This window comes from Aulostomus chinensis, chromosome 4 (assembly GCF_037954235.1).
Source record: "Aulostomus chinensis isolate RoL2024-O1b breed Wild chromosome 4, RoL_Achi_v1.0, whole genome shotgun sequence".
Classification (NCBI taxonomy): Eukaryota; Metazoa; Chordata; class Actinopteri; order Syngnathiformes; family Aulostomidae; genus Aulostomus; species Aulostomus chinensis.
Window position 1 is genome coordinate 22,341,049 of NC_141323.1, and position 6,000 is coordinate 22,347,048.

At 41.8% G+C, this 6,000-nt stretch overlaps 1 non-coding gene across 1 annotated transcript; it reads left to right on the forward strand.

Annotated features, from left to right (window-relative positions):
* The first annotated feature begins 2,913 nt into the window (after window positions 1–2,913).
* On the forward strand, window positions 2,914–2,995 carry trnas-gcu (transfer RNA serine (anticodon GCU)). Its single transcript has one exon. It is a non-coding gene; the product is annotated as a tRNA-Ser (tRNA).
* Window positions 2,996–6,000: the final 3,005 nt, after the last annotated feature.

Genomic DNA, 6,000 nt, shown 5'->3' on the forward strand with positions numbered 1-6,000 from the left:
CATCTCCAACAAGAAGATGAAGGAGGCCATCAACTCCTCCAAGCTCAACATCTATACTGGCTTTACTGGGAGATCAGGAGGTCAAAGCAGATCTTCACCCTCCACCTCAGATGGTTTCTACTCACAGAGATGAGGGACCAGTTCAAACCAGCTACCTGGAGCTCCCTTAAGCCATTGTCCCCATCAGCTAACATCTGGATCTGGACCTGCACCGGTGCTGATTTGTGTCTTGAGTCCCCAGAGTTTGTTGAACCAGAGAAGCTTCAACTGGTGACGGTCGTACAACCAAGTGTGAAGGTGAGCCTGCATTGTCTGATCTGGAGCTAACAGGGGAATTAGCAAGTGCTCTGACTGTTCTAGAGTTGCTGCTTAGTTGAATTTGAATTTATTTGTTGAAATGTTCCAGTTTCTATGAGGTCAGGGAAGATTGGTGTGGATCTAAAGGTCCCTGGTTGGATCCCAGGACATTGTTTTGGCTCATTTGAACATTTTCAAACCCTCGTTGCTCAGATTTTACATGAATTTGATCATGACTTTTGGACAAATGTTTTGTTTATTAATTAAATAATCACTTCAGTTATGAATTTAGTGAGTCACCCAGACTTGGTCAATAACAAAAATTAGTCTGGTTATTATTCAGTTTCCAGTCAGTAGGGACACACGCACACACACACACACACACACACACACACACACACACACACACACACACACACACAGCCTGTCTTTGGTATAAAATGGTCTGTCACGTTCACGTTGGAAGATTTCTCTGACTCAATTGTGAATAAAGAGATTCTTCATCTGACACCTGAGTCTTGATCCACTGATTCCTCTGATCCACCTCTTTCTGCTCCAACAAGGCTGACATGGATCAGGTGGGTCCATGTCATCCAATCAGTAGGTTTCTCTTCTCAATTAATTTTCTTCATCCCAGTTTAGATTGATTCTTCTCAGCCTCATGAAGGAGCATCTGATCAGGTGTTTGACTGCTTGTTGGTTGTAATTCCATAGATTTTAATCTCAGATGTTATAGAATTAATAAGAACATCTTAAAGACCTTTGTCCAACACTTGAAACTCACCTGTCTGTGGAGGCCCAACTGGCCTTTGGTAGTGAGGTGGTGGATGCATGTGAATGAAATGAGGCTCGTGTTGCTGTGAGGAGCCACTAGAGGGAGACACCTGTCGTTCCTCCCAGCTGACAATGAGGCTTCACAGCTGCATTTGAAGCTGTCCTTTATGAGTCACAACTGTCTTGAGCTCAGGAGCCAAACTCACCGAAAAAATATGCAAGTGGCTTTGGACAAAAGCGTCTGCTCAATGAAATTGTAGGATTGTAGAATTCTATAAATGTAGAATATAATTGTAGAAATGCTCTCTCTCACCACCCCCCAACGTCTGTGCCAGGGTCTCTGGCCAGTGGTCAATGGCTCCTATCACCTGCCCAGGATGGATCCAGCTTGCTTGTCTTTGTAATTCTGCACTTATTAGAGACCTGGAAACAAAGGAATGCGGAAAAAGAGAAAATAGGACCTCACACAAATGGGCTTGTGACACAATTTTAAAGAGTTGTGTCAATGTGAATCTTTTACAAATGTGTGTGTGAATGTGGTTGTTGTGGCCGAGTGGTGAAGGCGATGGACTAGAAATCCATTGGGGTCTCCCTGCTCAGGTTGGAGTCCTGCCAACAACGTTAAAGTGTTGATGTTCTGGAGGAGACAACATCTGATCTTTTTAGATCCACGAGTCAAAGGTTTTCTTTAAAGTGCTGCAGCAGCTGAGGATGAGGGAGAGACAGAATTTCAAACCATCTTCGTGAGGACATTTTGAAAAATGATGATATTTGCCACAGTTATTATTGACTTGGAACACTGCAAAAATATCCCCTCTCCAAAAACCCTCCTCTTCAACTTTGTACCCAAGTTGTCTCCTCATCAGGCACCACAGTGTCCAGGATGTTCAGTCAAAAAGTCATTAATGATTTTAAAAATGTCCATCAAACACAAGATAAGGCTTCAAATAGGTAAAATCACCATCTGTAGACTGGACCAATATGCTGATGTGATCCTTTGATTAGTTTAGGATCAGTCAGAGATCAAAGACTGAAGCAGGAGATCAATGCTCAGAACCCAGAGATCAAAGACAGAATTCAGACATCAGAGAAAGAATTCAGACATCAAACACATACCTGATGGAGGCTCCACCCCCCCCCCAGACAGTTTCCATGTAAGTCGTAAGTTTTATTTTTAAAGCGCCAAATCACAACAAGTGTTATCTTCTTTTTATTCTTTTTATTAAAGATTGAAGCTCCATACAAGACAGTTTGTAGACAAGAACATCACAGCCTGGGAAGCTTTCACTTCTTTTGATGGACAGCTTTGATTTCAGGTTCTACCTCTGTAAAATTGAAAGTAAAGTAAATGAAGCACCTGTGAAGGTAAAACTGATGATGTCATGACTTGTTCAGTCCTCCAACGTTAAAGTCCAACAAGCTTTTGATTGTCTCTGATTCTCTGTGGCAAAATCCAACAAGAGGAAACAGAAAATCTTGAGGTTGTCTCACTTTTTTTTTTTTTTAAAGAAACTCTGCACAGGACAGTGATAGGATGCTTGTTTCCTTGGATGAAAAAGTCTGGTACTCTCATCTTCTTAAACATTTACTTGTTCAATCAGGACAAGAGAATCTGAGCTTGGATGTCATTTTGTAGTAAAAGGTGAATTAAACTTGTAAACATCAGCTGGTGTTCACTCTGATGATGTATCGATGGTCTGTATTCTGCCTTCTGTAGCACGATGCTGCTGGGAAGAAGCCTGATTATGTCAGAGTTGTGTTCAGTGGCTCCTGCTGGGTCCATTTCTGACAAATAGGCTCCAAAGAGTTCAGGTGTTTAAAAGCTCAGGGCTGCTGTCAGCAGACGAGGTGGCCGAGTGGTTAAGGCGATGGACTGCTAATCCATTGTGCTCTGCACGCGTGGGTTTGAATCCCATCCTCGTCGTGAGCGACTCTGGTTTCTACTCCTAGATTATGGAATTACTGTGAGGCTTTTAACTGACACAGATACCAGTTGAGTCAACTTCCCTTTCACAACCTGACCAAAACAACTCAGACACCCAGAGCTCACATGTGTCAATCACCTCTGTAGAAGGTCCCGCCCCCACAGAGCTATAAATCCTCCCATCAGTGAAGAAAACTGAAGACGCCTCTTGGATGAGAGCTGAAGCATCTTCAAGAAACCTGAAACAGTCCACTTGGTGTGTTTAAATAATTCTACAATTTCTTTAAGCTTTTGTCCAAAGCCACGTGCATGTATCACATGTATATAATATATATGTGATACTCTTTCATCTACTCATGAACCAAAAATGCAATCTAATACCAGTAAATTTGTGCAGAAAAATGTCATTTGTGCTCCTTCTTTTATTTATTTGTTTATTTAGTATTTTTTAATGTATTTTCTTTCAATTCACATTTTGTCCATTAACTTCATAATCACTCTTCACAGTCGCCATCTCATCACATGACTAAAGTTTGGGTTCTGTATTGGTGGTAAAATATCCTTCCATGCCCCTCACTAGTTTGCACACAGAAAAGTATTTTACTGGTTTCAAATCTCTTAGTGTGTTCTCTCACTTAAACCAGCTGTGGCAGCTTTCATTGTGTGATTGATTTTAAAATATAAAGATAGAACAGAACCATTGGAAGAAGATGTCGGGACATTTGAAGGAATGTAAATCTCCTGTTGAAATGTTGCAGTGTGCAGCTGAGACTCTCTGGCAGTGGCACAAGGAGCCACAATGGCAGAACCTGGACCCTCCTGGAGGAGAACCACAGGTGAGGGCCTTCTTGGCTCTAGATTGATGGAAATCAAGTGTCTGAGGCTGTTAGCAGCCATGAAGTTGATCTGGTTGGGCACTGGTATTTTTTCTTTCTGCAGCTCAGGAGTGATTCAGGAGAAGAGTTTCAGAACAGCCAAGGTTGGGGACTGGAATTTTCAAATTTCCCCTGGAACCAGACAAATTTGGGAGGTAAAACCTCCAATCATAGCCACTCAGATGCAGCAGCAGAAAGAAGCTGTCATCTACCCTGACAGTCAGAGCATCAAGTCAAGTAAACATCAACCATCTTGGAGTTCCAAACCTTCACCTGTCAGATTCAGCTACTTCTTATTGTGGGACTTTAAATTTGAACACAATGGAATTTGGACAAGGAGTTTTCCTTCAAGTCCAAACATCATCGTCCAGCCTCCAACCAGAGGTCCATCAGTTATCATGGGAGCCACATGTGGAGTCTGGGTTCTTTTCTAGAATGTGACGGCAATGACAGTCCTGCCAAGTGACATCACTGACATGAATGGATGACTTCAGTCACATGACTGGATGATTTGAAAATTTTGTTGTTGGCCTCTGGACCTTTTATAAATCAGTAGTTGACCACAGGTAGCTTAGCTAACTGTTAACTAATTAACTTTTAGTCCAGACAAAGAATGTGGGTTGACAGTTATTCATACAAAGTCTTTGGTTTCAGATGCAGCCTCAACTGAGACTCCAAGTTCAGAGGATGGGTTTGTTTGCTGTCAGGTTGCCACCTTTCAGAAATGAAAATCAGGGACGCCCACCACGGCTCCTGGGGGCCATGACCACCAGGGGCCTGACTCCCATGAGGTGGGTGCCCACAGCAGTGGTGTGTTTTATTTTGTAGGTGTTTTTAGTCAAGGGGTGATCAAGAAAGCAATTCCTCCTACTTAAAGCTTGAAATGCTTTATCACCAATAAACACATTCTTTATTGTTCAACACTGAAATGCAAAATTAAGTTTTAAAATACAAACTCAATAAATGGAGAACTTTATGTGACTTAAGTTCATAACACATCAACAGGTTTCCCTCCCTTCTTTTTCCAAGTCTCCTTCTTGTTCCTCCTTGCAGCTCTGGGGAACTCTTGGTCTCTCAAAGCCCTGTTGGAAAACTCTGAACAGGACTACTCAAAGTTGAGAGTGATCACTCCTTTGAGCTCCATGGAGCTCCTGTTCCTGCAGTCACTCCATTTCTGCTTTTCATTTTGTGTTTGTATTAAAGTTCTATTGCTGAAAAAAAGAGACTTTTTTGCCTTTTTCTTGAAGTAAATATATGAGGGTCGAAACTGACCCATAACACCATGGATGTTACAATAGTTAATAATATTAAAATGAATAATAAATCAAACCAATCCATGTCAGAGATGTGTTCTAACACCCCTCAGTAATGGTCAGGAAACACAACAACCTTTTGTTTATTTCTATGATTTTCTTGAGGTTCATTTGATCATTTTTTAACTGAAATCGAGGGTTTACTGACTAAAAAAAGGTCCAGAGGCCCACAACAAAATATTCCCATCAATATTTCCATGGATAAGGAAGCCTAACAAGGTAACCGGGAGATGGGAAACAACTTGGATGATAGAAAATTGTTTTTAGTTTATTTTACAGCTGGTTGAAGACGAGGGTCAAAACTGACCCGTTAACATCAGAGATGGGAACAGAAAGCTAACACAAGAGGAAGGTTGAAGCTATGAAAAAGGAGTTTGATAAAAATCTTGAACTGACAGTAGAAATATCCTTTTGTGTGTTTACCTTTGTTGACAGAAGTCACTTTAGCTTGGCAGTGAAAAGAAACTCTGCTAGCTTGACAAATAAGTGCACAAACTGGGTTCAAGCTGGACTTTGGACACTGGTATCTGCAACAACTCCCATCAACTCCTAATCTAGCATCTCTGCTGGGTCAAACTATTTTACAGAACATTTGACAGACCTGTGGAGCAGTGAGGACAGACATGAGTTGATCCACATGATCCACTGAAGCGCCATTTTCCCCTGCCACTGAGGTCACCAACATGAGCTGGAGTTGGGACTCTTGAACTGAACCTGGTATCACAGCGACACCTACTGCTGCAAAATGGAACAGCAACATTGAACCCAAGTACAGGATTGGAGGGAGACTGATGGTCGCTGTTTGGGTTTTTGAAGA